A 9,736-nucleotide genomic window follows, 5' to 3' on the forward strand; every position below is an offset into this window, starting at 1 on the left:
AATCTCAGGGTTGTTTTGAATTCCATTTCCCTTATGACTAAAGATGTTGAACATTTCTTTAGGTGTTTCTCAGCCATTCGGCATTCCTCAGCTGTGAATTCTTTGTTTAGCTCTGAACCCCATTTTTTAATAGGGTTATTTGTTTCCCTGCTGTCTAACTTCTTGAGTTCTTTGTATATTTTGGATATAAGGCCTCTATCTGTTGTAGGATTGGTAAAGATCTTTTCCCAATCTGTTGGTTGCCGTTTTGTCCTAACCACAGTGTCCTTTGCCTTATAGAAGCTTTGCAGTTTTATGAGATCCCATTTGTCGATTCTTGATCTTAGAGCATAAGCCATTGGAGTTTTGTTCAGGAAATTTTTTCCAGTGCCCATGTGTTCCAGATGCTTCCCTAGTTTTTCTTCTATTAGTTTGAGTGTGTCTGGTTTGATGTGGAGGTCCTTGATCCACTTGGACTTAAGCTTTGTACAGGGTGATAAGCATGGATCGATCTGCATTCTTCTACATGTTGCCCTCCAGTTGAACCAGCACCATTTGCTGAAAATGCTATCTTTTTTCCATTGGATGGATTTGGCTCCTTCGTCAAAAATCAAGTGACCATAGGTGTGTGGGTTCATTTCTTGGTCTTCAATTCTATTCCATTGGTCTATCTGTCTGTCTCTGTACCAATACCATGCAGTTTTTATCACTATTGCTCTGTAATACTGCTTGAGTTCAGGGATAGTGATTCCCCATGAAGTCCTTTTATTGTTGAGGATAGCTTTAGCTATCCTGGGTTTTTTGTTATTCCAGATGAATTTGCAAATTGTTCTGTCTAACTCTTTGAAGAATTGGATTGGAATTTTGATGGGGATTGCATTGAATCTGTAGATTGCTTTTGGTAAAATGGCCACTTTTACTATATTAATCCTGCCAATCCATGAGCATGGGAGATCTTTCCATCTTCTGAGGTCTTCTTCAATTTCTTTCCTCAGTGTCTTGAAATTCTTATTGTACAGATCTTTTACTTGCTTGGTTAAAGTCACACCGAGGTACTTTATATTATTTGGGTCTATTATGAAGGGTGTCGTTTCCCTAATTTCTTTCTCGGCTTGTTTCTCTTTTCTATAGAGGAAGGCAACTGATTTATTTGAGTTAATTTTATACCCAGCCACTTTGCTGAAGTTGTTTATCAGCTTTAGTAGTTCTCTGGTGGAACTTTTGGGATCACTTAAATATACTATCATGTCATCTGCAAATAGTGATATTTTGACCTCTTCTTTTCCGATCTGTATCCCCTTGATCTCCATTTGTTGTCTGATTGCTCTGGCTAGAACTTCAAGAACTATATTGAATAAGTAGGGAGAGAGTGGGCAGCCTTGTCTAGTACCTGATTTTAGTGGGATTGCTTCAAGTTTCTCTCCATTTAGTTTAATGTTAGCAACTGGTTTGCTGTATATGGCTTTTACTATGTTTAGGTATGGGCCTTGAATTCCTATTCTTTCCAGGACTTTTATCATGAAGGGGTGTTGAATTTTGTCAAATGCTTTCTCAGCATCTAATGAAATGATCATGTGGTTCTGTTCTTTCAGTTTGTTTATATAATGGATCACGTTGATGGTTTTCCGTATATTAAACCATCCCTGCATGCCTGGGATGAAGCCTACTTGATCATGGTGGATGATTGTTTTGATGTGCTCTTGAATTCGGTTTGCCAGAATTTTATTGAGTATTTTTGCGTCGATATTCATAAGGGAAATTGGTCTGAAGTTCTCTTTCTTTGTTGTGTCTTTGTGTGGTTTAGGTATAAGAGTAATTGTTGCTTCGTAGAAGGAATTCGGTAGGGCTCCATCTGTTTCAATTTTGTGGAATAGTTTGGATAATATTGGTATGAGGTCTTCTATGAAGGTTTGATAGAATTCTGCACTAAACCCGTCTGGACCTGGACTCTTTTTGGTTGGGAGACCTTTAATGACTGCTTCTATTTCCTTAGAAGTTATGGGGTTGTTTAACTGGTTTATCTGTTCCTGATTTAACTTCGATACCTGGTATCTGTCTAGGAAATTGTCCATTTCCTGAAGATTTTCAAATTTTGTTGAATATAGGTTTTTATAGTAAGATCTGATGATTTTTTGAATTTCCTCTGAATCTGTAGTTATGTCTCCCTTTTCGTTTCTGATTTTGTTAATTTGGACGCACTCTCTGTGTCCTCTCGTTAGTCTGGCTAAGGGTTTATCTATCTTGTTGATTTTCTCAAAGAACCAACTTTTGGTTCTGTTGATTCTTTCTATAGTCCTTTTTGTTTCTACTTGGTTGATTTCAGCTCTGAGTTTGATTATTTCCTGCCTTCTACTCTTCCTGGGAGTATTTGCTTCTTTTTGTTCTAGAGCTTTTAGGTGTGCTGTCAAGCTGCTGACATATGCTCTTTCCTGTTTCTTTCTGCAGGCACTCAGCGCTATGAGTTTTCCTCTTAGCACAGCTTTCATTATGTCCCATAAGTTTGGGTATGTTGTATCTTCATTTTCATTAAATTCTTAAAAGTTTTTAATTTCTTTCTTTATTTCTTCCTTGACCAGGTTATCATTGAGTAGAGCATTGTTTAATTTCCACGTATATGTGGGCATTCTTCCCTTACTGTTATTGAAGACCAGTTTTAGGCCGTGGTGGTCCGATAGCACGCATGGGATTATTTCTATCTTTCTGTACCTGTTGAGGCCCGTTTTTTGACCAATTATATGGTTAATTTTGGAGAAAGTACCATGAGGAGCTGAGAAGAGGGTATATCCTTTTGCTTTAGGATAGATGTTCTATAAATATCCGTTAAGTCCATTTGGCTCATGACTTCTCTTAGTCTGTCGACATCACTGTTTAATTTCTGTTTCCATGATCTGTCCATTGATGAGAGTGGTGTGTTGAAATCTCCCACTATTATTGTGTGAGGTGCAATGTGTGTTTTGAGCTTTAGTAAGGTTTCTTTTACGTATGTAGGTGCCCTTGTATTTGGGGCATAGATATTTAGGATTGAGAGTTCATCTTGGTGGATTTTTCCTTTGATGAATATGAAGTGTCCTTCCTTATCTTTTTTGATGACTTTTAGTTGGAAATTGATTTTATTTGGTATTAGAATGGCTACTCCAGCTTGCTTCTTCTGACCATTTGCTTGGAAAGTTGTTTTCCAGCCTTTCACTCTGAGGTAGTGTCTGTCTTTGCTCTGAGGTGTGTTTCCTGTAGGCAACAGAATGCAGGGTCCTCATTGCGTATCCAGTTTGTTAATCTATGTCTTTTTATTGGGGAGTTGAGGCCATTGATATTGAGAGATATTAAGGAATAGTGATTATTGTTTCCCTTTATATTCATATTTGGATGTGAGGTTATGTTTGTGTGCTTTCATTCTCTTTGTTTTGTTGCCAAGACGATTAGTTTCTTGCTTCTTCTAGGGTATAGCTTGCCTCCTTATGTTGGGCTTTACCATTTCTTATCCTTTGTAGTGCTGGATTTGTAGAAAGATATTGTGTAAATTTGGTTTTGTCATGGAATATCTTGGTTTCTCCATCAATGTTAATTGAGAGTTTTGCTGGATACAGTAACCTGGGCTGGCATTTGTGTTCTCTTAGGGTCTGTATAACATCAGTCCAGGATCTTCTGGCCTTCATAGTTTCTGGCGAGAAGTCTGGTGTGATTCTGATAGGTCTCCCTTTATATGTTACTTGACCTTTTTCCCTCACTGCTTTTAATATTCTTTCTTTATTTTGTGCGTTTGGTGTTTTGACAATTATGTGACGGGAGGTGTTTCTTTTCTGGTCCAATCTATTTGGAGTTCTGTAGGCTTCTTGTATGTCTATGGGTATCTCTTTGTTTAGGTTAGGGAAATTTTCTTCTATGATTTTGTTGAAGATATTTACTGGTCCTTTGAGCTGGGAGTCTTCACTCTCTTCTATGCCTATTATCCTTAGGTTTGATCTTCTCATTGAGTCCTGGATTTCCTGTATGTTTTGAACCAGTAGCTTTTTCCGCTTTACATTATCTTTGACAGTTGAGTCAACGATTTCTATGGAATCTTCTGCTCCTGAAATTCTCTCTTCCATCTCTTGTATTCTGTTGGTGAAGCTTGTATGTACAGCTCCTTGTCTCTTCTTTTGGTTTTCTATATCCAGGGTTGTTTCCATGTGTTCTTTCTTGATTGCTTCTATTTCCATTTTTAATTCCTTCAACTCTTTGATTGTGTTTTCCTGGAATTCTTTCAGGGATTTTTGTGTCTCCTCTCTATGGGCTTCTACTTGTTTATTTATGTTTTCCTGGAATTCTTTCAGGGATTTTTGTATCTCCTCTCTATGGGCTTCTACTTGTTTATTTATGTTTTCCTGGAATTCTTTCAGGGATTTTTGTGATTCTTTCAGGCATTTTTGCAATTCCTCTCTGTAGGCTTCTACTTGTTCTCTAAGGGAGTTCTTCATGTCTTTCTTGAAGTCCTCCAGCATCATGATCAAAAATGATTTTGGAACTAGATCTTGCTTTTCTGGTGTGTTTGGATATTCCATGTTTGTTTTGATGGGAGAATTGGGCTCCGATGGTGCCATGTAGTCTTGGTTTCTGTTGCTTGGGATCCTGCGCTTGCCTCTCGCCATCAGATTATCTCTAGTGTTACTTTGTTCTGCTATTTCTGACAGTGGCTAGACTGTCCTATAAGCCTGTGTGTCAGGAGTGCTGTAGACCTGTTTTCCTCTCTTTCATTCAGTTATGGGGACAGAGTGTTCTGCTTTCGGGCGTGTAGTTTTTACTCTCTACAGGAGGAACACCACTTTTGCTTGGTCTGTCCCTAAAGCCTCTGGGCTGGCACTAGCTGAGGACAGACTTTCTCCCTACTGAGGCATACCAGGAGAGTAGATTGGCTTCTGTGTTCTTATTTTCATTGTTCTTCTCAGTGAGGCTGATTTTTTAGTGTATTCAGGCGACACTGGAGGCATGGATGCAGGTTTCTCCAGTGTGGGTGTCATCTGGAGTGGCCTGAAGAGAGAAGGGCAGCACCAGGTGCTCTTATGCCTAATCATGGACCAGTTTATGGCCGCAGGGAAACAGAACGCCATTGGAGGATGATGAGACCAGTGTGCTTAGGGTGGGGTAGCTTCCACTCCTCTTGAGCCCAAAGGGAATGAATCATTATCATCAAGGTTAGGGAATAACTGAACTCAATGTGTGAGCCTCTGTTGTACAGCCTTGCACCTGGAAAACTTGCCAGGACAGTAAGCAACATGATCCCATGGGTTGATTATACATTGTAATATCTTAGGCTCTGGACTCAATATGTTCCATGTCGTCCACAATTACAGGGTCTTGTGTGATGGAGCTCAGTCCTCATAGGGATTTGAGAAAGCCTTCCGGTCTTCCTTTAACCAGCGGTACATCATCACATCAGTGACTGTCATCCTATATTTCATGTTGAGTATCATTAAGAGGCTAAGCAGGTTATCCATCTCTTCTAACACCCAACAGGTGGCAGAATACAATTGCCACAACAAGTCTTTTCAAATCTAGTATGAATACAGAGTAAAGATCTTAACTTTTTAAGTACCATGTAAAACTAAGGTCCAAATGTCATTTTGTGGACTATCATAAAGTTTGCTGGGCAAGAGTTCAGGAGTTCCAAAAGACAAAGCACCACAGTGCCAGTTCGGCATTGCCCTGGTTCAACTTGTGTTCTAAGGTGAAAGAAAGTCTATGATTTTAACTTATCCATTTATGTCCAACATAATCTTATATGGTTTGAGTTCCCTGTGTACTATACCATGCTCATGTCATTAGCTCACAGTTGCTCTAATTTGCCTAAATATTTGCCTGACTTTATCCTCCTCTACCTTACCCCCATTTTCTGGTGTTTTCATAAAACTGTTGTCCTTCAATGAGCTCTTACTTGGGGAAATAAGATGCTGTTCAGGTGGTCGACCATCATCATTGTCTCTGCCTTGGTCATGAGTGGCTGGCACCATTGCTTCTTTAGAAGCAGTTTGATGGTCATGGGGCTGCCAGGGAGCTGATGGTGTGGTATTGGGACCTTGGTGTTGCTCCTGTGTCCCATGGTCCTTAAGTCTTTGTATTGACAGTGGAAGTATACCTCCTCAGAGATTCTGCTCAGGTCTAGGGTGTTGTAACTCCTCCTTACTATGTGTAAGCATTGTAGTTAAAAACTACAAATATTCCCTAGAAATAACTTAATAAGAAAAGAATAAAAATGATGAAAAAGATGTAGTGAAATTACTATATGTGTTAACTCAAAATGAGCAAAATGTCTTGTGGATTGCTCTTTGTATTTTTGCTTTCCCAACAGGGTGGACCTGTAGTGCAATAGATCACATATTCAGATGATGTCAGGTGAAATAGTAATTAGCCAAATAAAGGTTACTTCCTCTGATTGGACAATGGAAGGAAAAGGTAGAGCAGAATGCATTGGAAAAGGGAGAGAAAGAAAAATAGAGATGGAGGATGTGGGCAAGAAGTAGATGGAAGAGGAAGAGGTTAAAAATAGAGCAGACCCCTGTGGCCTGGAGGAGCCACAAGTATCTAGAGATTTCATAAATGGGCAATAGAGTAGTGTAGAGGTGTATTTGTCCAATCTAATCGCACACTTTGTCGTTGTATTATTGAGTTTTCTGTTCCTTGCATTGGCGTTTTTGGTTTGGAGATTTACCCATGTAAATCTGTTTAGTATAAACCTCTGGTATTTTCATTTCAAATGACGAAGGCAAGTCCTGTGAGAGGAACTTTACCCAGCCTTCTGCAGGCCAGCCAGAGTGTGTGGGTGGGATGAGAAATGCAACAGCACTCCAGGCACTTCAGTTAAAATTTGTTTGGTTAAAGTAGCAAACAAACAGCAGGAACCAAGACAAGATGGCTGCATAGAACTAGCCATGTAGGGTGAACCTAACCACTGATACCAGAGCATAGAATGAATTAGCATGGGTTTAATTTAAAACTACATGCAATAGATGACGTTGAGTGTGGTAGTCAACAATCCACTAGGGAGTTAGGATTCTTGTCCTAGGGATGAGAGAATTAGATTCCTGAATGAGCAGAGATGAGTCAAGGGACTCCAGCACATGGGAATCTTAAACACAGGGATAGACAGACCCAAATCAGGCTCTGAGTTCTCCTCCTGTAAAAAGAATCAGTATAATGAATGGCTCCAGGCAGAGAGGGAAAGTAAAGGGTGCCTGCTTTTAATAAAGTTTGGTTTAGTTGTTGCTAATTTGGTTTAATTGGATAGAAGAGGACACAATTTTGGCCTCAGTCACCTGGGGAATTCCTCCTGAGGTTCAGAGCTAACTCAGGGAAAATGGGCCCAGATTATCTGGGAGCTCCTGCTGTGCAGGGAGAAGCTGAACTAACAGAAAAACTACAACCTGCAAAGCAGACAACAGAGATTGGATGAGGATAAAATCCTCTAGGAAAGTCTCAGTGTCTCACAGGATGCTCCTGTTCTCTCAAAAGTGGGTTCAATATCCTGGCCTGGCAGATTAGAAAAGGCCGGAAAGAAAGGTTTCTACTGTGCTTGTTTGGTTTAGTTACTTTGTTGAGAAGTTAATTTTCAAAATGTGTGTGATTTTGAATTTTCTGGTTATTTTACTATTTTTCTGGGAAAGATGTCAAGCTAAAAATCTTTCTGGTTACTGGCTAAAGGACATGCTAGTTTGGGAGAAAGACCTTATGTTTCTGCTTATAGGAAAAGTAATTAGGCCCTGGACTCCTTCCAGAGTTCTCTGGATCAGAAAGGGCAGAGGGAGCCACCCTGAAGAACTAGAAAATTCTAGAGAACCAAACAAGAAAGGTAAAGATTCCTTATGCCATCCTTCACAAGGCATGAGCAAAGACTTATGATTGGTTATTATTAAATTTGGCTCATAAAAAGACTATCTTTTCACATGCTCAAACAAAGAGCAATTTCATCTTGAGTAGTCAAGGTATTTTATGTTAAACTGGTTCACAATCGGCTTAGCAATCGAGCCTTAGGATGCAGAGTAACAAGTGCATAGAAGTAGCCATGGAGGCTGCGTGAAACTCTGATGCCTGTGTTTAGCCAGATTTAGTGCTGGGTTATTTTAAAATTGCATGTAGCATAATGTGCTTGAAATGAACTAAAATCAAAGTTAGAAAAATAGACTATATATCATGGAAAGATATCAGGGAAAAGGCTAAAAACAAAAATCCCAAGTAAAATCCAAACAAATAACCAACTTTATAATCTGTTCAGCAGAGTCATGAAGCTCTCTAGAAGGAGACAAGAGAGGATGCAGCTGTTGGGCTATCTCAGGCAAACTCTGCACCAGAGCACCTGTTCAAAGAGATTAGGGCATCATTACTGTATCATGGATGTTTACTGGGAGAATTGAATGAATTAACAGCTGAGTTGTGGAATTCTATAGATCTATAAAATAATCCGCAGTGGATAATACAAAGTTATGAAATATCTTCCAGCTTCTTAATCAGAACTATAAATTTTCAATGTAGCCCATGGATGCTGAGGGTAACTGTGATTTCAAGGTCATTTCCAATCATCTATGTTAAGTGTTTTGACTCAAGGAAAGTGGCATTGCCATAGATGAAATCAGTTAAAGGCATATTTATTTCTGCTTTGCCAAGTAACTGGACAAAAGTCAGTTCAAAAAGTTGCCATTATTGAGTGTACTTTTTTCCTCTCAGTTACTTCATGTATTTTCTCACTTATTTAAATTTCCATACATCTATACAGTAAAATATGGTCTTATCAACCCTAACTTCTCTCCTCCAAATTCTAAAAGATTCCTCTCAGAATCCCCCTTTTGACTCTATAGCCCTGGTTAATCTGGGACTGGCTGTGTAAATCAGATTAGTCTAGAACTCACAGAGGTCCACCTGAATCAGATCCTGGGTTAAAAGTCAGCACCACAAATATCATCCTGAGTGAGCTAACCCAATCACAGAAAGACATACGTGGTATGCACTCATTGATAAGTGGCTATTAGCCCAAATGCTTGAATTACCCTAGACCCCTAGAACAAACGAAACTCAAGACGGATGACCAAAATGTGAATGCTTCACTCCTTCTTTAAATGAGGAAAAAGAATACCCTTGGCAGGGAAGGGAGAGGCAAAGATTAAAACAGAGACTGAAGGAACACCCATTCAGAGCCTGCCCCACATGTGGCCCATACATATACAGCCACCCAATTAGACAAGATGGATGAAGCAAAGAAGTGCAGACCGACAGGAGCCGGATGTAGATCGCACCTGAGAGACAGCCAGAATACAGCAAATACAGAGGCGAATGCCAGCAGCAAACCACTGAACTGAGAATAGGTCCCCTGTTGAAGGAATCAGAGAAAGAACTGGAAGAGCTTGAAGGGGCTCGAGACCCCAAAAGTACAACAATGCCAAGCAACCAGAGCTTCCAGGGACTAAGCCACTACCTAAAGACTATACATGGACTGACCCTGGACTCTGACCCCATAGGTAGCAATGAATATCCTAGTAAGAGCCCCAGTGGAAGGGGAAGCCCTGGGTCCTGCTAAGACTGAACCCCCAGTGAACTAGTCTATGGGGGGAGGGTGGCAATGGGGGGAGGGTTGGGAGGGGAACACCCATAAGGAAGGGGAGGGGGGAGGGGGATGTTTGCCCGGAAACCGGGAAAGGGAATAACACTCAAAATGTATATAAGAAATAGTCAAGTTAATAAAAAAAAAAAAAGTCAGCACCACTAAACCACCCCTCTGTGTGTGTGTGTTTGTGTG

This window comes from Rattus norvegicus, chromosome 1 (genome assembly GCF_021556685.1).
Source record: "Rattus norvegicus strain SHRSP/BbbUtx chromosome 1, alternate assembly SHRSP_T2T, whole genome shotgun sequence".
Taxonomy (NCBI): Eukaryota; Metazoa; Chordata; class Mammalia; order Rodentia; family Muridae; genus Rattus; species Rattus norvegicus.